This window comes from Sinohyriopsis cumingii, chromosome 14, assembly GCF_028554795.1.
Source record: "Sinohyriopsis cumingii isolate HCF-2022 chromosome 14, ASM2855479v2, whole genome shotgun sequence".
NCBI classification, from domain to species: domain Eukaryota; kingdom Metazoa; phylum Mollusca; class Bivalvia; order Unionida; family Unionidae; genus Sinohyriopsis; species Sinohyriopsis cumingii.
This window is the reverse complement of record NC_142974.1, coordinates 98,548,936-98,573,337: the sequence shown is the minus strand read 5'-3', so window position 1 is coordinate 98,573,337 and position 24,402 is coordinate 98,548,936. Positions and strand designations below refer to the sequence as shown.

The 24,402-nt window shown below is 33.8% G+C and overlaps 1 long non-coding RNA gene across 1 annotated transcript; it reads left to right on the top strand.

Annotated features, from left to right (window-relative positions):
* Positions 1–590: 590 nt before the first annotated feature.
* LOC149784468 (uncharacterized) lies at positions 591–11,802 on the top strand. Its single transcript, XR_016413874.1, has 5 exons — positions 591–811; positions 6,362–6,410; positions 8,153–8,189; positions 9,040–9,087; positions 10,961–11,802. It is a non-coding gene; the product is annotated as an uncharacterized LOC149784468 (long non-coding RNA).
* Positions 11,803–24,402: the final 12,600 nt, after the last annotated feature.

Below are 24,402 nucleotides of genomic sequence, written 5' to 3'. Positions count from 1 at the left end.
TTAATATCAGAAGAATTGACAACCATAACATAATTTTAAAAATAGATAATTCCATTTGATTGTAGACTTACAGATTGAATAGTTCGCGTGTTTATATTTTATTGCAACGTCTTATTTACTTTTAGTAGGAGTGTTTGTTGTTCTAGATAAGTGGAATAACTCGGACTTCTCGCTTTAATTACTTTCTATTAGTCTCTTTCAAAGTGATAAATGTCAGTGTGACTTATATTTTAAGATTTAAGGGCTAAAAGACCTGGGGCAAACGTGAAATGTGAAAACGGCCTTAGCGAACAGGTACAAGAGCCAAACGATCCAGGCTTCAAGCTTGTTCAGGGAGACACTACTCAGAAACATAATGAACCGGTTTGTAGCCTGGTACTTCATCTTAAATCAGACGAATTCCAATTGTAATTACATTGTAATAATTATAAATGAAAGATTACGTATGCAATACAGTAACTGAAGGTCTGTTTTGTGATTGATTTTTTTGTATTATTTACTCCTTAATTAAAATAAATTATTCTCTACTGAAACTAAATGCCTAGATACGCGACTGCTCTTTGACTTAGTGCAGGTTTTAGTATTAGCCACAATGGCTGTGTGTGGCGACGCTTTTGAAATTGATTTGATTGTTTGATTGGATTTACGTCGCGTGCACCCAGAAGGGCACGTGCGATGGGTTTATTCCCGCACAGCGGGATGCTAAATGTTTCTGGGAGAAGGAATTAGCGCCACATCCCCCAGGCGTTTATGTGTTAAGGAACTTTTGAAATGATGGCGTTGACATATTTGATTTTCTGATTTATCAATGGTAATATGTGCTTTTAATATTTTTCACAAAGTATATTTGTTCTACAAGTAATCTGTTTTTAATATGATCCAATCAAACGGCTTTCGTTGTATCAGTGTCGGTGAAGGTCGGTTTGCCCAATTTTCCAGTTACAGTCTGACTCTACATCCCCGTTTGTTTGTACCCCACTACCGATTTCAAAAACGAGAACGTTTAATATGATAAAAAGTGATCAGAACTAAGTCAATTAAATTATTGATTTCTAATTTCTAACCTGACTGTGACCAGAATGGCACTAATGCTGGCATTCCCTGCACCATTTCATGCTTAATGGACTTTCCATACTAACACGGCGCCATATTGCGTACACTATAGGACATAGGACACAATTAATTTTACTATATGTTATCTACATTGGTGTCTCAGTACTGACCTTTCCACTGTGTGACAATCAATACCAATCATATGCTAATCTAAAATACCTTCAAAGATGACTTCACGGTGAAGTTCTCGTCAAAGGTTGACCTGCTCTTTTTTTAGATGCTGAACTGTCAACACATCACCATATAAACAGAACACAGATTTCACTTCTGGAGCATCACCAGGGCCTTATTACTCACTGTGCACTGTCGCCAAAATACACACATACAACAACACCCTGAGCTCATATTATCAAGAATAAACAGTTACCTTTAAATCCCTACCAAAAATGCATAAATAAAACTCTTCTATCACCACCAAAATGAGAGAGGAAAAAATGTTCTAAAAATAGACTAGAACTACATTCGTGGGTACTGAACTGGAAGTATTAATTGTGAACTGATTCCTATAGGCTAGTTTATTTCCATCAGACAACATAATGACGTAGTTCATCCTGTTCGGCAAATGCTGAATAATTGCGTAAATTACATAATGTTGAGAGTTTGGAATTATTTCCCTCAGCATACATGAACATAGAAATTAAACCGCTTGTTAAATCCACATGAAAAGAGTAGTTGTCATTTTCCTTTGCTTGATTCGACATTGTAAAGATCGGAAGCAGATGACTTATGTATGTACATATGTAGTCATGATACACCCCTTTGCTAAAAATGAACTTGTCCTGAAACTGGAAATGGATCCGAGCATGTCCGTCTATTGCACTGAAAACTTCCGTTAAGCATGAAACGTGCATAAGATGACGGTGTTAGGGCCACTCTGCTCACAGTCAGGTTAGAAACTATAAATCAATGAATGAATTGATTAAGTTCCTTGCACTTTTTATCATATTAAAGGTTTCCGTTATTTAAATCGGTAGGGGGGTACAAACAAACAGGTTTGTATTATCAGACTATAGTAGTCAATCAGCTATCAAAACATGTGCCTGTGAATGTGCAAGAGTTTGTTAGTCGGCATAATTGATATCATCACCAGCTACTTGATGGTTTGATGAATACATTTCGCTACAACACAACACTTGAACTAACCTGGCTAAGGCGAGGGGGCATCTCAAAATGTAGTCAGTCAGTCAGTGTACTTCTAAAACAAATCGCAGGGTGAAGTCGTTTTCTTTTTCCTAACAGAAGAAGGTAAAGTTTAATTTTTTTTAGGCAACTTATTCGATCACTTTGCCAGGTAGTGTGCCATGCCAGAAACACGATTTTGTACTCCCACACCCCTCTGACACAGTTGTATTTTGAGAAAACACAATTTTCAGTAATCTTTGAAAGAAAAAAACATTTAGCATATGCCCATTCCAGTTATAAACAGTAAACAGTCATGATTGAACAACAGTCATGTATCACTATCATGATTGAGCTGATGTAAAACTATCATTTGGGCAGTTTAAATAGCAGCAAATAAGAGACAAAGAGGAAAGTTATAAACCTCCACTTCACCTATTACTTATTTGGCTAAAAGATGTGCTGGATGTGTGTAGGAGTCTCTAGCAAATGTTATTTAAAATCATTGCTTTGAATGAGAATGTTTAAGCATTATGTTTCATAGATTTTTTTACAAGTTTGTGAACAGCAGCAATGTTTTTTCAAGTCAGATTTTACTGCATGTCTAAAATGCAAAACATGATCATTGTCAGAAAAGTGTTAAAGTATGATTAATTTTTTAAGCTGATTTAGGAAGAAATTAGCTATTGGGAAAGCTCAGAAAAAATAAATTTCAGAACTCGTGGTCGACAGGTTTACTTTGTGAAGCATGCTTGCTGAGAGAATCCGGCATAGAAGTTTGAAAACCATGACCATCCAGTTTCTAGTGATTGTAGTGATGAACACTAATGACAATTTGATTACATTCAAACCTTGAATTTATATCTGAATTATAGCAATTGTAACATTGTGTGACAAATAATATTTAAAAATGGGGAAATTTTGTGCATATAGAAGTTGGAGTCCAAGCTTGTGGAATGTCAGCTAGGGCTTGTGATGGTTTTTTTTAAGTTGCCATGCCTGATCTTGTGTCTAAAAAAAAGCATTTCTTTGAGCAGTATAATCTCATAGCTGGGATTGTTCATTATTTAAGGAGCAAACGGATGCATAAGACTCTTTACAACTTCTGGGGAATTGTTAGTAAACTTTCTGTTTCTTTTGGAGTCTGAAGGTTGGAATGATCGTCACTGGTAGGTTAATGTTTCTGAGGGTGAGACAGAAAAGACAATATACAAAGTTTCTTAGAGCCATCGAGATTAATTAATTTGAGGCAGTGTATGACAATTCAAAGAAAAGAAAGAGGAGTATAAGTCTTACTTTACTAGAAAGATTTTTTATTAAAAAAATTAATACACCAGTAACTTTTTTTCCATCACAAGGTCACTGACTAATTGGTAAGCATTGATGACATTAATTGTGGTTATTAAGTTTCACACTTAACAAACTCTATATTGTTTTCTAGTCCAGATGTCCTATGTTCATCATGAGGGGAAAGTTTATGAGCTGGACATGAAATATATTCCAGAGTTAAATATTTCTTAGACAGGGTTTATTTAGCATTAGGAGAAAGTGCCCTTAAATATTCCTATAAAAGCATCTTGAACAATGCAAAATATCAAAACACCTACTTAGGTATTTCTGCCAAAATCAGTTATTGGTCAGTCTCATCATTTTATCTCATATCCACCAAAAGGTCAGCCGATTTTTATCAAAAAACATGAACGCCATCATGGACAACCTTTGATCCTTTTATTATTTGTAACACCTCATAAAACATCCTTAAACATTCCAGGTTACAAACAGTAAGGTAATCAAGTAACAATTGTTGTGTATATATATGTTATCCTTCATCATCTCATTGCAAAGGTATAACATTTCTGGACCCTATTAGACTGCTTTATGTAAAGTGGAGATAAAAGACAGACACACCAAACTTTTTCTTACAAAATAATAATGTTAATAATACTAGATATACACTGTGGCTTTCAGAAAATAAATAATTATCATGATAGAGTAGATTTCCACTAAAAGATGGTATTGCCATTGACGGCTTTTAAAATGGCATTTCTTTGTCCTATTGTCTTTAGAATCAATCAAACATTGATCAAAATTTAATCCAGTCAAGTCGTAATTTATATCATAATGACCCACGATGATCTCAGAACAATCTAACCTTGATTCAAGTATGCTCACATGAAATTACATATTCAAATGGATGACCAATTCAAATATCGTTCTACTTATAAAGTGATATGGTAAATGTGATGTGCTACAATGGATACTTTGGTAACAGCAGAAATTAACAGATCATGGATGGATCACCATTGTACTCTCCCTATTTGTAGAGCCAGGAATGGAACCTGTTAGAACAAAAATGTGAAATGTCTGTGTGTTACTGCTATACCATTTAGACCTAACAATATTTTCATATAAATTAATATAAGACTTCTCATTTGCAACTGAATTTAATTTGGCTAGGCAGCAGAGAGTTACATTGGACACAATATACAGTAATATTACTGTCTCAACATTTTTCTTTTCATGCTTTCTACATGTATATATAATAATTAGATTAGATTAGTTCTACATGCATATATGATAATTAGATTAGATTAGTTCTACATGCATATATGATAATTAGATCAGATTAGTTCTACATGCATATATGATAATTAGATTAGATTAGTTCTACATGCATATATGATAATTAGATTAGATTAGTTCTACATGCATATATGATAATTAGATTAGATTAGTTTTACATGCATATATGATAATTAGATTAGATTAGTTCTACATGCATATATGATAATTAGATTAGTTCTACATGTGCATATGATAATTAGATTAGATTAGTTCTGCATGCATATATGGTAATTAGATTAGTTCTGCATGTGCATATGATAATTAGATTTGATTAGTTCTACATGCATATATGATAATTAGATTAGACTAGTTCTACATGCATATATGATAATTAGATTAGATTAGTTCTACATGCATATATGATAATTAGATTAGATTAGTTCTACATGCATATATGATAATTAGATTAGATTAGTTCTACATACATATATGATAATTAGATTAGATTAGTTCTACATGCATATATGATAATTAGATTAGATTAGTTCTACATGCATATATGATAATTAGATTAGATTTGTTCTACATGCATATATGATAATTAGATTAGATTAGTTCTACATGCATATATGATAATTAGATTAGATTAGTTCTACTTGCATATATGATAATTAGATTAGATTAGTTCTACATGCATATATGGGGCCCCGAGTGGCCGAGTGGTCTAAAGCGCTCTCCGTTACGGATCACTGCCATCTCACCTCTGTCTGCGGCGGTTCGAGTCTAGGATTCAGCCAATGTGGGTATGTGAGAAAGCTTGCCAGTAGCTTCTCGTGGGTCGGTGGTTCTTTCCGGGGTTTTCCCGGGTTCATCCTCCACCATTAATACTGGCCGCCATGTATAGCCTATCATGTGCTGAAAAATGGCGTTAAGCCCCAAAACAACAACAACAACAACATGCATATATGATAATTAGATTAGATTAGTTCTACATGCATATATGATAATTAGATTAGATTAGTTCTACATGCATATATGATAATTAGATTAGATTAGTTCTACATGCATATATGATAATTAGGTTAGATTAGTTCTACATGCATATATGATAATTAGATCAGATTAGTTCTACATGCATATATGATAATTAGATTAGATTAGTTCTACATGCATATATGATAGATTAGTTCTACATGCATATATGATAATTAGATTAGATTAGTTCTACATGCATATATGATAATTAGGTTAGATTAGTTCTACATGCATATATGATAATTAGATCAGATTAGTTCTACATGCATATATGATAATTAGATTAGATTAGTTCTACATGCATATATGATAGATTAGTTCTACATGCATATATGATAATTAGATTAGATTAATTCTACATGCATGTATGATAATTAGATTACCGGTAGATTAGTTCTACATGCATATATGATAATTAGATTAGTTCTACATGCATATATGATAATTATATTAGATTAGTTCTACATGCATATATGATAATTAGATTAGATTAGTTCTACATGCATATATGATAATTATATTGTAATAGTTTCCAGATTAAGAACTGGGGTTCGTTCCAGGGAAGGGCTGAGATACAGGTACGATTTACAGGCCACTCTAAGTCACTGTTTAACCTGGTATAATCAGGGTCGTTAACTGTATTTGGTTTTTATTGTTTTTATGGGTTTAACACCATTTTTCAGCTCATTATAGGCTGTACATAGATGCCATTATATTTGTTGGAAGAAGAACCTTGGAAAACCCTGGGAAGAATCACTCACCCATGGGAAGATACTGACAGACTTTCTTACATACCCTTGCTGGTCAGTGCAAAAATCAAACCCATGCAGACATAGGTGAGATTCAGTGATCTTTAAAGCACCTTAGACCACTCAACCTTCTGGGGCCCCACACTAACTGTATACATAGATTGCAAGTGGTCATATAAATTATTTATATATTTTGACTTAAAGTGCAGGTCCATTCGGGTAGGATTGAATGCATTGCACAAGTTTGTTGCTTATTTTAATGTATGTATTCATGGTAAATGATTACTTATTTATGGAGGGGCCCCGAATGGCCAAGTGGTCTAAAGCGCTTTCCGTTACGGATCACTGCCATCTCACCTCTGTCTGCATGGGTTCTAGTCTCAGATTCGGCAAATGTGGGTATGTGAGAAAGCTTGCCAGTAGCTTCTCGTTGGTCAGTGGTTCTTTCCGTGGTTTTCCTGGGTTCTTCCTCCACCATTAATACTGGCCACCATATGTAGCCTATCGTGTGCTGAAAAATGGCGTTAAACCGCACAACAACAACAACTTATTTATGAAGCTTCTTGTTCTTTACCAGTTTACATATTAGTTTATGTATTACTTACACAATGGTAAATATGTTACACCTCACAGTCCAGGCCATTTTATTTTCTCCAGGTGGTTAAGTGTCGGTTAATGTAATGTAACATCACATTTATCACATATATTCAGTTTGTTTTGGGTGATGGCTTTCCAAATACTGTACATTCTATCATGAAAGAAATATGAAGGGAAATATTGGATCACACTCTTACAATTTTACATTTTGCCTTGAACCCATTGCAAAGATACCTAGAAAGTCTTTAGATATTTAAATTCAAGACCAATTAAGCAATTAATGACTAAGGTCTTTAAAACTAAATTGACATTAGATAGATAGACAGACAGACAGACAGACAAATGTACAGCATGTATAGAAAGACATGAGCAGAGAATATGAAAATATTCAAGACTGTTAATTTTGGTGATCATAATATTTGGAACTGTGTCATTATTATTATCTCAAATACATGTACAGTTACTGATTATCTTCATCTTAGAACTGTGTCATTGTTATTATCTCAAATACATGTACAGTTACTGATTATCTTCATCTTAGAACTGTGTAATTATTATTATCTCAAATACATGTACAGTTACTGATTATCTTCATCTTAGAACTGTGTCATTGTTATTATCTCAAATACATGTACAGTTACTGATTATCTTCATCTTAGAACTGTGTATTATTATTATCTCAAATACATGTACAGTTACTGATTATCTTCATCTTAGAACTGTGTCATTATTATTATCTCAAATACATGTACAGTTACTGATTATCTTCATAGAATGCTGCTTATGGTCAGTACATATACGTTTTTACCTTTCTCAGGAAGTACTATCAAAGCTGTTCAAGACTGACAAAAATGCATCTTATTTGTAACAGTATGTGTAGAAAAACAAAAACAGCTTATGATCATTTTCTCAAAGTTGTATACAAAAACCACTAACTGGATTATTCATTAGAATGAGTGACATTTCTTTTTCAGTGGATACAGTCCCCATATTACTGTACTCTGCATCAAAGTAAGTGAATGAAAATGTATGGAATTTTCATTTTATTATAAGTTATTGTTACTGGATACCCAATATGTATAATAACAAGTATTATGAAGTCAAGCAGTATGGACTATTTCAGCTGTCGGTGTCATTTTCAAGAATTTGAGTACAGGTCATACCTTTTGAATGGTGATTATTCACATTCATTTCACTGCTTGTCAATCAGTATTCATTGCAACATCCAGTGTTCCTATTCATGCATTAACTGCACCTGGCATGTACAGAACATCAACCAGATATGTGCAGTTCATGTACAGAAATTTAATCCTGGCGCTTTCACTAAATTAAGTCTAAGAACTGTATTTGAACCTGGATATCAACGTTTTTCAGTTTGTACTGATTTCTCAATGATAGCAAAGAAAGCATGATCAGATATGGCTGATGTGTGCAATTTTTATGACAAATGAATGGTGACTCTTATGGTTGCTACATTGACCATGAGGGGTAGACTGGCTCCTTGTTTTTACTTTACTTTTAATGCAAAGTATAGATCCAGAAAGAAACATAGACATAAATAAATTGTAGAGTGGCATATGGGATTTCTGACTTATAAAGTAATCAATACAGTGATATTCCATCAGGTTATTATATTAAAAGAAAGAATAACTTTTTTCTGAGGAAATAAAACAAGAAACTTTTATAATATTTGGAGTTGTTTAATCACTTACTACTGTACCCATCTGTACATTGGCATTACTTTTCTGAATACTATATGTAATCAAACGGTGAAATTTGTATTTGTTTGCTGATTTATTTAGTTCTCTATTATTTTGCTGTAGGCCAGTGTACTGATATTGTTTTTATTTTCTTCACACAGGGCATCGCCCATTAGTTGACCCTGAGTGTACAAAAACCCTCATTTAGAGTAAGTAGTTGGAACACTCAAAATCACTATATAACTGCACAATGAAATACATGCAACTGAAGTCAGACTGAAGTCAGTGATGAACTACGTGGACATTTTTATACAGTAAATTTAATGAGATAATGCTCACTTGCTTATGCCACAGTAATAATGATGATAAAATCATGGGGATGGAGAACAGTGCACACTGGAATAAATACATTTTGTGTTTATCTGTGTGTATTTTTGTTCATTCCATTCATTCTGATGTAAAATAAGAAACAAGTGCCTCTTAATGCATCATCTTGACAATAAATGTATCAGAACATATATCCTCAGTGACTCAGTAAAGTAATTGAGGAAAATGATAAGAAATGCAAAAATTGACTTTTTTTAATGTGATTCTGGCAAGATATTGAAAGCATGGCAGTGCTAAACATAAACAGGAATGAATTTTTTAAATGAAAATGAAAATAGGTATCATATAGATAAAACTGAACCTTATTGAACCTAGCCTAATGGAAATTTAAATAATGTTAGAAAAAAAAAAAAAAGTTTTACAGCTTTTATCACTGACTATTATACATATTATATATATATATATATATATATATATATATATATATATATATATATATATATATATATATATATATGTGCATATGCATAAGTGGAACATTCTAGCCAGCATATCTATAAATTACAAATATAAACCATTGGTCATTTAATGGTCGCTTTCCTTTATTAGAACCAGTCCTGGATAAATATGAAATACATATTTAAGGAAGAGAGAGAGGGACTTGTTTTATCTTAGTAAGTTTAATCTGGATTGGATTAAGAGCCAGAATTGACTCTGACAGTACACGTATCTACCCCTTCCACCTAAAATGGGAGCAAAATTAGTCCCCCAGAATTTGTAATTGTGAAAAAAATTTAGATCAAAACAATTGGAATTATATTAAAATAAAGAATCAGCATAATTTGCCAGACAAGAAGTATACATTTATAAATTAAATCAATTTCATTTAAATCTATAACAGCTTGGCCAGTGCTTTAAACAATATCTTTAAACTGAATTTTCAACATATTTTCAGATTGTGTGTGAAGTGTATTTTTTTAAAAGTGCTGACATGTACATTAATTATCTTTGACACCAACTGAGGGTTCAGATGAGTCACGTTTATTTTCTTATTGTTACTCATTAGATACAGTATTGGAGATTTATTAATAATTGCAGTTGTGTCAGTTGATAAATGTAGGGAAGATTTCCATTGGTCAGAACATAACCATGTGATCAGGCCCAGTTGCATGTTTTTCTGCATACACTATGCAGAGAACTATTTCATACTTCTGTACATAGTCATGTGCAAAGTAACTACTGTAAACACTTAATTGGAATGGCATACACACTGCAAAATAAAAACGGTGGGTTTATATTTTATTTAGAAAATGTAATAAATTGATTAAACAGAATCACATGAATATCTTTATAGTTTTTTCTGAAGATGAATAATTCTTTCTTTGATTAGATTTGAAAAAAGGCTGGAAAACTCAAAACCTGCCAAGAAGAACATTGGGGCTATGTTATACAGTACATTCACTGCGGCTCGTTGCATATGAATTAAAAGCTATAGGTAAATGGATGTAAAGATTGAGAGGAGGGAGGGTTCAAAGACTAACATTATAACAATCAGATTCACAGTCCAACAATGTAAGATGCCAACCTTGATAGTTATGATGGGGTTGGGGTAGAAATCCTGCTATTCTCCTTCATAACTGTCATGGTCTATTATCTTAATTTATTGTCCACAGTGTTTATTGTTTCCTTTGTTATTTCCTGTATATTGTTTATTAATTAAACAGGTTGTAGTTATTTGTCTCCTTTTTTCCACAGGTATGTTACAGCTCCATTAGGTATGCAGAGTTTACCAGAAATTGGAATCTGGTTACATTTCTTCAGGAAAAGAAGCAATAAGACATTGGCACTAGAAGAGGAACAATTTTTTGTGGAATACAGAAATATAGTTCATGAAAAATTTGTTTAACTGTTGATCTGCCAGATTTGAAACATTTGTTAAGTTTGATACTTGATGAAAGGCACTGGTATATGGTAATGAGAAAGATTGTGCACTTTTTCATTGTACAGTCATGATTCAGACATTTGTTTAGGAAAGTAAATTTATGCTGCATCATGTTTATTCTTATATTAAGTTTGCAGTTTATTTCTATTTCTGTGAATAAATTCTTGAAATAACTGGAAAAAGTCTTAAAATTATTTGTGATCAAATTTATGAAATTTTTCTGTTCAGATTAAAACTGGGAATATTATGTAAAATGAAAATATGTTCAGTAAGTTTGCTGGAGAGAATTGTTTTCTCAATGTATTTTGTTATGGGAGTTAAATATTGACTGTGTGTTGAAAGTATTCAATAAAAGAAAGATTTTGGATTTTGCTTCCTTTTATAAGGACAAGCACACAGATAGTAGTTAGTATATGTATTGGGAAATGTGTGTGCTATTAAATTTGAATTGGCAATTTTGGGCAATGCCACATGTCTAAGTTTAATAATTATGACTCAGATGGGTACAAACTTACTTTCTAAATTTCCATGTTGTTACTTTTTTCAATTTTCAACTTTGTCTCAAATCATATAGATAAAACACTGCAGAAATTTCCTCACATGGTGTTTGCCAATCCTGCCAAATAAATCAAAATATAAGTTGACATTAATCTGTCATATATTTTTTCTTCAGTTTAATCCCTTATCAAATGAGCAAATTCAATTAAAGTCTTGGTGTTTCTTGCTACACTCCAGGCGCCTGGTTAAATATTCAGCCAGGAAGAATGCGGAAGCTGATGGCTATGAATATACAGGTGAATGAAACATTCAGGCTCAACATTCTAACAGGATACAAGGGATATTTGATACAAGCACAAAACTACTTGTGTTTGTTCCGAGTCAGCAGAATAGGTTTGATGTGGCATAGGGATGCATACATCAGACTACTTGTGTTTGTTCCAAGTCAGCAGAATAGGTTTGATGCGGCATAGGGAAGCATACATCAGGGCCATCAGACCAAGATATTCCTTCCAGCAATCAGAACAATACATTAATGCAGTTCTGTATTTATTACATACCTCCTTATTTACATTATCTAAATACATTTAGCATTACAGTGTGAAACACTTAAGTAGTTTCAATATTTGCTTGTGGTACAGAAATACAGATTTGAATACCTGTATCAAATACCTGTTCAGCCATTAGCATTAAATGGACATGTAATAAAGACTTAGTGTTCACAAGCATTGTGTTTCTACATAAATATTAAGTGTTCACATGCATTATGTCAATGGGTATTTGAAGTGTTCACAAGCATTGTGTTTCTACATATATATTAAGTGTTCACATGCATCATGTCAATGGGTGTTTGAAGTGTTCACAAGCATTGTGTTTCTACATATATTTTAACAGTGTTCACATGCATCATGTCAATGGATATTTGAAGTGTTCACAAGCATTGTGTTTCTATATAAATATTAAGTGTTCACATGCATCATGTCAATAGGTATTTGAAGTGTTCACAAGCATTGTGTTTTTACATAAATATTAACTGTGTTCACATGCATCATGTCAATGGGTATTTGAAGTGTTCACAAGCATTGTGTTTTTACAGATGTATGAACAGTGTTTACAAGCATTGTGTCTCTAAAAATTTATGAACAAAACAGAAATTTGTCAAACAGTAACTTCCATATCAGTTTTGATCAGTGTGTTTTTTAATATTCTTTGCCTCTATATTTACACATTTTTCTTTGTGTAACATACAAAAGATCATTTTGTTCAGTTAATACAAAGAATTTTTTGTTGGTAAACAAAACCTAATAATTCACACAAGCAAACAGTTCATGGCCAAATTAAAACAAACTTGATGGTAATGTACAACAGATTATATTTCATGCTGCCAAAATTTCACAGCATGGTATAACTATGTTTCAGATTTGTCTCAATTTTGTTTAGAAAAATAAATAATTTCATTGCACTGGTGACACTTTAAAAATCACAATTTTAAGTTTGTTTTAAATATTATTAATGATTATTTTTAAGGTTGTATTGACATAAAGGCAGATCATACATGTTGAGTAATGCATAAATGTTCTTACACTATTTCAGACATTAGACAAAAACGAAAATATTTATAGAAAATTTTGTCACGTTAAAATGAAAGGAAAAAAGTTAAGAAAGAGAGAGAAAATGGAAAATAGTAAAAGAAATAATGTTTGCATATTTTAAAGATAACATATCGTTAAATATGGCAAAATTGGCACATATACAAAACATACATGAGAGTATACAACTATTGGCATATTCATTCACACAAACATACATACAGATATCTATGAATGTGATGTCAAACAGTTTCTCCACAAAATTATATTTCTCTGTTACAGAATCACATTAACATTAGAAAAATTATTCTCTGCTGCCTCCAGATCCAGCCCACCAAGAAAAGCAACACAAAAACAAAACATTTCAGTCTGAGAGCTTGTAAACAAAGGGAAGTAATTCTGACAGATTGACTCCCCTCATGTCCACCCATTTCCCATATGTTTAAACTATTTCTTGGAAATGTGAAATGTGTGTTCAAAGGTTCCATTGCAATTTACAGTGAATTCTGACCATCCAGCATTTATTTTTGGTCATATAACAAGCTGATATTCCTGGTGTATACAGTATTTGTGTATTTCCCAGTTAATTTATTCCTTTGTATGCATAATTTACGGGATGTTCTTCATCCAACTATAATGTTCAGCCAAAATATTATTGCAAACATTACTTTATAAATATTATTAATAGAATGCTGAAACTCTAAAACAGGTAGATATTCAAATAATAATAATAATAATGATAATATTAACCTTGCTAGTCATGGCAGATCCTTTACATCTTGTATGTTATCAAAAATGAGACTAAATACAGCCGCTGAAGGAGAATGATTGCACTCATGACCCATCAGTTACATGTTTAATGCTATTCACTAGAACTTTACTGAAATATGAAACAATAAATCAATACATAAAAAAAATTTCTCGAACCGGCGCAGCAGACATGTCATAACAGTCATTTTATGAAGAACATTCATAGGTGTAATGTGTATAGCTCTGGAGTGAATGCAAATGGACCTCACAATTCAGCAAACCATTTGGAAATTCTCTGATGCTTTCATATTCATATAGTTTTTACCTCTGACTTTCAACAGTTTCGGCAATAACAATTAAAATTATTATGAATTGACAGATTTCTTCATAGGATTTGATTGGATATAAACAGTTATGTGATATTGATCTGGAATTTTTACACATTACTAAATTGTGAGACTACTTTTAGTTACTAATCAATTTCAAGTGCAGTTTAGGTCAAGCTTTGTCTGTACCAACTCCTTGCAACATATAAGTAACAACAAAAATGCAACTCCCCACCCCCCGATAACTTCAGATCAAAATTTGGAACACTAGATAAAGTCTTCATTTAGGAGATGAAATGATATAATCATAGTCCTTCCGTTTTTCTCCTACAGACTTATTTACTTTGAGAGTGATTTCATGAAGTTTATGGGGCCCCGAGTGGTCTAAAGCGCTCTCCGTTACGGATCACTGCCATCTCACCTCTGTGTAGGTTCGAGTCTCAGATCATCTAATGTGGGTATGTGAGAAAGCTTGCCAGTAGCTTCTCGAGGGTCGGTGGTTCTTTCCGTGGATTTCTCAGGTTCTTCCTCCACCATTAATACTGGCCGCCATGTATAGCCTATCGTGTGCTGAAAAATGGCGTTAAACCCTACAACAACAACAACAACATGAAGTTTATACTTTGATAAATACCCAGCATTTAATCCATAATCATGAAAGTTTTCCAGGATGTCATTATAATTGTATGTGCATTCCGGGATGTCATTGTAATTGTATGTGCTTTCTGGGATGTCTTTGTAATTGTATGTGCTTTCTGGGATGTCACTGTAATTGTATGTGCTTTCTGGGATGTCTTTGTAATTGTATGTGCTTTCTGGGATGTCATTATAATTGTATGTGCTTTCCGGGATGTCATTGTAATTGTATGTGCTTTCTGGGATGTCTTTGTAATTGTATGTGCTTTCTGGGATGTCACTGTAATTGTATGTGCTTTCTGGGATGTCTTTGTAATTGTATGTGCTTTCTGGGATGTCTTTGTAATTGTATGTGCTTTCTGGGATGTCTTTGTAATTGTATGTGCTTTCCGGGATGTCATTGTAATTGTATGTGCTTTCTGGGATGTCATTGTAATTGTATGTGCTTTCCGGGAGTCATTGTAATTGTATGTGCTTTCTGGGATGTCTTTGTAATTGTATGTGCTTTCCTGGATGTCATTGTAATTGTATGTGCTTTCCGGGATGTCTTTGTAATTGTATGTGCTTTCCGGGATGTCATTGTCATTGTATGTGCTTTCCGGGATGTCATTGTAATTTTATGTGCTTTCCTGGATGTCAATCGTAATTGTATAAGCTTTCTGGAATGTCATTGTAATTGTATGTGTTTTCCTGGATGTCATTGTAATTGTATGTCTTTTCCTGGATGTCATTGTAATTGTATGTGCTTTTTGGGATGTCATTGTAGTTGTATGTGTTTTCCTGGATATCATTGTAGTTGTATGTGCTTTCCAGGATGTCATTGTAATTGAATGTGTTTTACTGGATGTTGTTGTAATTGTATGTGTTTTCCTGGATGTCATTGTGATTGTATGTGTTTTCCTGGATGTCATTGTAATTGTATGTGCTTTGGGGGATGTCATTGCATAGCTGCCAACCCTCACGAATTTGGTGTGAATTTCACGACTTTTTTAGCAATTCACGGATTTACACCGTAAGCCAAAAATTCACGAATTTTCCAATCCTCAATTATTTCCAATCTTTAATAAAATAACTGATTTCCCGTTAAGCGCTAGTCGTGATATTCGCAGTTGCTGAAACAGTCCGGTACTGCAGGTCACGATATTAGTAGATCTACAGCCGATTAGTACAGTTGGCCCGGTAGCAAGCATTTTAGCCTCTTTTAATCTATATGTATAAGAGTAGTTTTATAAATGCTTTTGAGAGAAACTGGGGCTTGACCGGAAATTTGCTCCGCGCATGCGTCAAAACCTCGCATGTAAGATTTTGAAAATGTCTTCACCACCAAGGAAAAAGAAATGTATTACTCAAAAAGTGAAGTTTAATTTGGAATATATCAAAAATTGGCCGTGCATTCTGCCATTAAATATTGATATTCATTCATGTTTTTTGCGCTCATTGTGTCAACGCAGAGACGATGTGAGGAAGAATGTCGGTTGCAAAAAAACACATAGAAGTTGGGAAAATTAAGGATTTGCAGATTTCATCTCTGGAATATTTTAAACCATTTGCAGAAGACCTGCAGGCTACCAACGCTGAAGCATTATTTGAGTTTTCTTGCTGAAGCATTATTTGTGAGTTTTCTTGTCGAACGCAATCTACCTTTATCAGCTGGAGACCATGCTAAACATTTGTTCTGACAAATGTTCCTGGACTCGAAAATCGCTTTTTTCCTTGGAAGAACCGAAAATGCTGCAGTTCCTGTGCATTACTCACAGCAACAGTGACAGCGTAAGAGTATTTTCTTTAGTGAGGAAAAATAAGACAGACTTTAGGGCCTCCTTAGCTACAGAAAATTTGTCAGCAATTTTAGTCCCCAAGATCAACCTGAAGGCAATAAGTCAGAACTGTTTAGAAAACAAATTTACGATCAAGCAGTTGAGGAAGTTAAAGTCTGCGACAGTATAATGTCTTGATAAATAAATATTTCTGCATATGTGTAGTGTTTTATATTTATTTTGCGAACTTGATATAGTGTAGTATTGACGGTCAGAGTGGTCAGAGTGGATCGAGTTATTGTCGTGGTATTTTTCACGAATTCATTTCCAAATTCACGACTTTTTATCCCTATTTTCACTAATTGTGAGCCTGGAAGGTTGGCAGCTATGTCATTGTAATGGTATGTGTTTTACTGGATGTCATTGTAATTGTATGTATTTTCCTGGATGTCATTGTGATTGTATGTGTTTTCCTGGATGTCATTGTAATTGTATGTGCTTTGGGGGATGTCATTGTAGTTGTATGTGCTTTCCTGGATGTCACTGTAATTGTATGTCTTTTCCTGGATGTCATCGTAATTGTATGTATTTTCCTGGATGTCATCATAATTGTATGTCTTTTCCTGCATGTCATCATAATTGTATGTCTTTTCCTGGATGTCATTGTAATTGTATGTCTTTTCCTGGATGTCATTGTAATTGTATGTGTTTTTGTGGATGTCATTATAATTGTATGTGTTTTCCTGGATGTCATTGTAATTGTATGTCTTTTCCTGGAAGTCTACGTAATTGTGTGTGTTTTCCTGGATGTCATTGTAATTGTATGTGTTTGTGAGGATAATATTGTGGATGTCATTGTAATTGTATGTGTTTTCATGGATGTCATTATAATTGTATGCATTTGCCTGGATGTCATTGTAATTGTATGTGTTTGTGAGGATAATATTGTGGATGTCATTGTAATTGTATGTGTTTTCATGGATGTCATTACAATTGTATGCATTTGCCTGGATGTCATTGTAATTGTATGTGTTTGTGAGGATAATATTGTGGATGTCATTGTAATTGTATGTGTTTTCATGGATGTCATTACAATTGTATGCATTTGCCTGGATGTCATTGTAATTGTATGTGTTTGTGAGGATAATATCAGTCACATAATACAGAGTGACAGTTTTCATAAACTTTCCCTTTAATAATGTTTGATTCTGCTTTATTAAAAGGATAGCTTAAAGTAATAATCTTTTGTCCTAAAAGAACGACTGACAAGGTGGTAAATTCATCATACCCATTATGTGTTCTATGTAACATCTTATAGGTGTATTTAATAAGAGTATATACAGTATTTTCTAATTTCATGGTGTTTGTTTTTGTAATCATATCATTATATGTTTTTTATCTTATAGGTGTTGTCTAATGTCATAAAGTGCGTAGAGCTTCTAAAGATTAGGCACTATACAAAGTCCTCATCATTATTATTATTATTATGAGTACTTTGATATTAAATTATGTCATAGAAACTTTCTAATATTCAACACTATTATATTATGTATGGACCCAAATATTGTATAGTGGGTAATGTATCATTATGAGAAACATTTTAAGTCGAGACAACAAGTTTTGTGATTGCGCATCGAAGCACTGTAAGTAAGCAAATATTTATATATTTCACAGATTTTAAATTCTAAAAAGAATCATATTAACTAAGATATGAGTACTATAGTATACTATTGAGCTATTCTGTGTTTTTGATGGAGGTTTTGCATACCTGACTTTAGTCATGATTGGTAAGTGGAAAACATGATGCTTATTACAATTCAAGTTCAAGGCCTAACCTTGTTTATGAGATATTGGAATTTTTCATTAGTTTTCCAGACAGTAATATTACATCATAGGTCAACTGAAAGATGTATAGATAGAGGTTTGGTAAACAAAGTAACCATTCTTGTTTTTAAGATCAGTCTGTGGAATCATTTACAGTTATGTTCAGATCTAATTCAAGAGGATTTATTTAACTCATTTATTGGAATTACTAAGTGCTGATTGACTGGATTAGCACATTAATCGGTGATTTTTGGAATTCATTGAAAAGACATTCTGGATTGCATCATTGGTATGTCAGGACATTCAGGACTATTGGTAATTCAGGACATTCAGGACTATTGGTAATTCAGGACATTCAGGACTATTGGAATTCATTCAGAACATTCTGTACTTTTGGACTTATGATATCACATTTAGGATTAATTAGGATTTAATTCACAATAATGCATTTGTTTCATAAATTGTCAATTTGTAACTTATAGAAATAAATAACTTGTTGATTTTACTAAACTTGTTACTTTAGCTTCTTTATGTGACATAGTCCAAGACCTAGAATCATAACAGCACAAAATGTAACAAAGGAATGTAAGTGTATATTGTTTATGGCAGCTCATTTCTTTCTTATCTTATATATGCCGTTTCTGTTATAATGCATCCTTAGAAAAAAAACTAACTTGACAATTTAAAATTTGGTTCAACACAAATAAAATTCAATGTTATTATTTCTTAATATGAAGCTGTATGTTAAACACAATACAAATTTCATGCATGTGGCTCTCTTGGATTGTCTAACATTAATTAGCTTTGTATCAATAAAGGCCAATTGTAATATGCAAGGAAATAGCTAGTTAAATATACAATTGTCAGTTTTTTATTTTAAGATCACTTGATAGATATCCCAATACAGTGCCATCTTATTCACAAACTTGCTACAAACCAAGTAATAGACTTTTAGACAGCTTTTTCCATTTCTTATTAGTTCAGATAATGTTTGCTTTTTATTTCTTATACTTTTCAAAGTTAAGATTTTTGTTTTAATTATGATGTTTGTCCATACACAGAATGTAAAACCTTACTTAGATTTATATCAACATTATTCAGTTATTATCATTGGTTTAAGGTTATGTTATATCTGTTGAGTTACAATAGGGGTCGATTTATTCAACTACAGTAGTTTTATAATAGAAATTTTTGGTTTTGACACTCAGTTGTATCCAATTGATTTTGAATAATTGTAGTTATTATGGTTTAGACACTCAGTTGTATTATTTACTATGAATAATTGGAGTTAATGCGATTTTGACACTCAGTTGTATCTAATTGATCATATATGAATGTCATTTTTGTGGTTTTGACACTGTTATAGCCTATGGATTTTGAATAATTGTAGTTATTGTGGTTTTGATACTCAGTTGTATGCTATAGATTTTGAATAAGTTTAGCTATTATGGTTTTGACACTTGGTTGTATCCTATTTATTATGAATAATAGTAGTTATTGTGGTTTTGACACTAAGTTGCATACTATGGTGTTTGAGTAATTGTGCTTACTGTGGTTTTGATACTCTGTTGTATCCTTATGGATTTGACAGAAATTTTTAATGCCAGAAAATCTTTTGCTTTGATAACTTTAAGTCTTGGAAAAGTTTTGGATATCTAAGTGATGTCTGTATCTGTCCTAATAGTTTTGTAAATTATTCTTATGATGTACTATCTATGATAATCACATGATCAGTACTTTATGTTGTCAGATATTGTTGAGAATGTAGCAGCAGTCATTGTACTTCAAATGATGGCTTTTATCTGCTTCTGCCACCTAATTGTCTGACAAGAGATTTATTGTTTCTGGCAGAGTACTGTTGAACCTTTTGACATTAGTATCAGTGCTAATTTTATCCACAACCAAATACAATCTTGTATGAGGAAAGATTTAATGCATGCATTGTAAGAAAATAAAAGATACATAAGTGTATTTATTCTCTGTCTCTCTCACACATACATGATGTCTTTCTAAAGCAAGCCACTATAACCATTACCAATATACTACAGCCCCAAAATGCACAACTAAAATAACATAATGCATAAACAATTCAAATAGTTGGCTCTTTCTGTGGGGGCTACTCACGGGCTAGAACCTGAATGTACAAGACTATGATGATTCCCAATTGGTACTAGGCAGATCCCAGCATTACAGTGTATTCTGAGCTAACCCCAGTGTAAGTAGAATCTGTTCTTGGTTGATCCCAGTATTACAGTGTATTCTGAGCAAACCACAGTGTAAGTAGAATCCGTTCTTGGCTGATCTCAGCATTACAGTGTATTCTGGCATATCACAGCTTAAGTAGACTATGCGCTAGGCTGATTCCAGCAAACTAGTGTGTTCTGGGCTGATCCCATCTTAAATAAATTTATGCTTGTATGATCCCAGCATAGTGGCATAGAGCTAGGCAGATCTCAGCATGAAGAAAGTATTATTTTTCCTATTTAAAATTGTAACAGAAATGTATGAAACAGGCATGGCCTTAATATTATTAATATAGCAGCATTCAAGTATCTGATGTGGGGAAAATGGACCCTAGCCCATTGTGGCCCCATGAGAGATTACTGAAACAAAGGCATCAGTGATACAATTCTCAACCCTCCATGTAGGCACCAATAGGTGGTGGTGGGCCAACACAAATCCATAAGAATAGTTTGATGCCGAGACTCCAGATCCATTGTCTTTACCTTTGAAAAGCCTGAGAAGTGATTGATCATCCATGGGTATTTGTAAATGCACTTTCCACAACTCGTGACTCAATTGTTCCAATAAAGAAAAATATAAAGTTTCTGTACACATTTCGAAAGTTGAGCATTAGAATAGAATGGAATATTGTACATATGCATTGCAGTAAGTCTAATTTGGCTGTGTCGATAATTGCAGGATATGCAATGCCCAATGACACATCCATGCAGTAGCTGCAAAACTTCACTTTCAGACTGTAGAAATTGTATCACAGAATTTGACATGCAGCACAAGTAACCTCTAGATGACAATATTGCAAGAATTTGAAATTGTCATTTTTACCTATGAACAAGACTGAGCCAATTAAAAACAGCAGCAGTTCAAGAAAATTTATATTCGTTTCATACACGACTTCTTCATTTTTTTTTAATGTAGGTCTCATAAACACATTAAATATTTTTAGCTGGCTCTGACATTTCATCACCCATTCCAAAATGTACCATTAATTGTTTGACAATCGTGCATTTTCCTGTGAGGTTTATTAGATCACAATGATGATGAATTGGACCTTTCATCTTTCCATTTGCATCAGTTATTTCCAATTTTGCCTGACAGGCAGGTAGATACATATATACATCACTGGACAACAAATTTTTACAAAAGTCATGTTACTGAAATAAAATTAGTCAATTCTTATCAATTTTTATGTGCTGAACACGAATATGACAGACAAATTGCAAAATTGGCTCTAGTTTTTTTGTAATCTGCAAGAAATTAATGTTTACATAACGAAATGCATTCCAATAGTAAAAGGTCAACTGTAATAGCCTACCTATAAAAAATCAAGTCATTGACTACATCTTAGATTTCTTCGCCTGTCTCTTGTACAGCTGTTCGGGAGCATCTCTGAGGAGTGTCCAGCAGTAGTCAGCCAGCATTGTAGTGGACCATTTTCCCTGGTATCTTTGTTCCATTGTTGCGATATCTTGATGAAAACGTTCGCCGTGTTCATCACTAACAATACCACAGTTGCTAGGAAAGAAATCCAAATGGGAATGAAGGAAGTGAATCTTTTGAGACATATTGCAGCCAAGTTTCTTATACTTCATCAACATGTCTTCTACTAGTTCCTTATAGTTTTCTGCCCTAACATTTCCGAGGAAGTTTGTAGAAACTAGGCGAAAAGCATTCCATGCTTGTTTCGCGTCACCTTCCAGCAAGTTGTTGAACCGGTCATCTTTGAAAAGCTCTCGAATCTGAGGACCCACAAAAACTCCCTCTTTAATCTTTGCTTCGCTGAGTCGAGGGAATTTTTCATGCAGGTATCGGAATGCTGGCAAAGTCCGGTCAATGGCTTTCACGAAGTTCTTCATCAAACCTAGTTTGATGTGAAGGGGTGGTAGCAAGATTTTCTGAGCCTCAACCAGAGCTGGGTGTTGGATATTCTTCTCTCCAATGGCTACATTCTGCCTGTGAGTCCATTCCTTCCTCATGTAGTGCATTTCCCTTGCTCGGCTATCCCACTCGCATAAGAAACACATGTATTTTGTATATCCTTGCTGCAGTCCCATTAAAAGGGCAACTACCTTCAAATCACCACAGAGGTGCCAGCTGTACTTGTTATACTCAATGGAATTCAGTAGCTGCCTTAAGTTATCGTATGTCTCTTTCATGTGGACAGCATACGCTACTGGAATAGATGGAAGAATGTTTCCATTGTGCAAAAGCACAGCCTTGAGACTCAGTTTCGAAGAGTCCACAAATAGTCTCCATTCTTGTGGGTCATGAGTGATTTTTAAAGCATTCATGAGGCCCTCAATATCGGAACAGAATATCAGATTACTTTCCTTTCTGAAGAAAGGCTCCAATTGCTGGTGGCGCTTTCGATATGCAGTAATTGTGACATCTTCTTCTAGAAGATTCCATTGTTGGAGTCTTGATCCTAGCAATTCTGCCTTGTTCTTTGATAAGTCCAAATCACGAATCAGGTCATTTAGTTCTTCCTGTGTTATTCTGTGTGGGGTTGATGATGCACCACAGTGAAAATCTGGATCACTGCATGCTGATGGACCAGGAGAAGAACAGGTCGACTCACCTTTGTCTTCGTCAGATGAATCAAGAGAATATTCTGCTGGAGGTTCTGGAATAGGAAGTCCCTCACCATGTGGAACTGGTCTCAATGCAGACGGAATGTTTGGGTAGACTATTCTCGACTTCTTTCGCTTCGTTATTCCGCCGGAAAGAGGAGGAACCAAGCAGAAGTAACAGTCATTTAGGTGGTTGCTTGGCTCTCTCCACACCATTGGGACTGCAAACGGCATTGATGACCTTTTGCAATTCAACCACTGTGAAAGCTGTGTTGTACATGTAGCACAGCATATATGCGGAGCCCAAGGCTTGTCTTGGTCACCAACCTTGCATCCGAAGTAAAGATGATATGCCTTCTTCACTTGAGAATTGATACTTTTCTTCTGGTTGGCAAATGTCACTTCCCCACAAATATAGCAAAAATTGTCCGCGGTATTAACACACTTTCGAGGCATTACTGTTCTTTATTGTACGTAAATGGATAAAATAATAAGTTTTATGTAACAGTAGCTTGAACTGTCTCGCACAACGTCTAAAATATTTTAAATGCTGAACCTATCTGATTGGGCTTTATATAGTACACTGCTTACGTCAGCTTCAGCAGCCGCCTGGCATTAGTATAATAGGCCTACACATGTATAGTACACTGCTGACGTCAACTTACTTCAGCAGCCGCATGGCATTAGTATTGCATTGCATCAGAAAATGATGCAATCAACTGTGGATGATGTGAGCATGATGGTATTATGCAATGTTACATCATTATTCCGGATGTTGCTGCAGTCCTACTGGAGAAATTTACACAGTGAAACATAGAAAATGAGGTATATGAATATCTTCAAAACGAGAGCCAATACAAATTTTTCACGGTTATATTCGTGTTCGGCACACCAAAATACTACAGATTAGGGCCTTTTCAAGTCAGTAATGATTTCACTGTTGACCAGTGCATTTGGGGCAATACAACTCCTTGTAAGTTTTCAGAAAGAAACAAGCAAATCATATGGACAATATACATACTTTGTATGTAAAAGTCAGATAGGTTATTACATAATTATCTTAT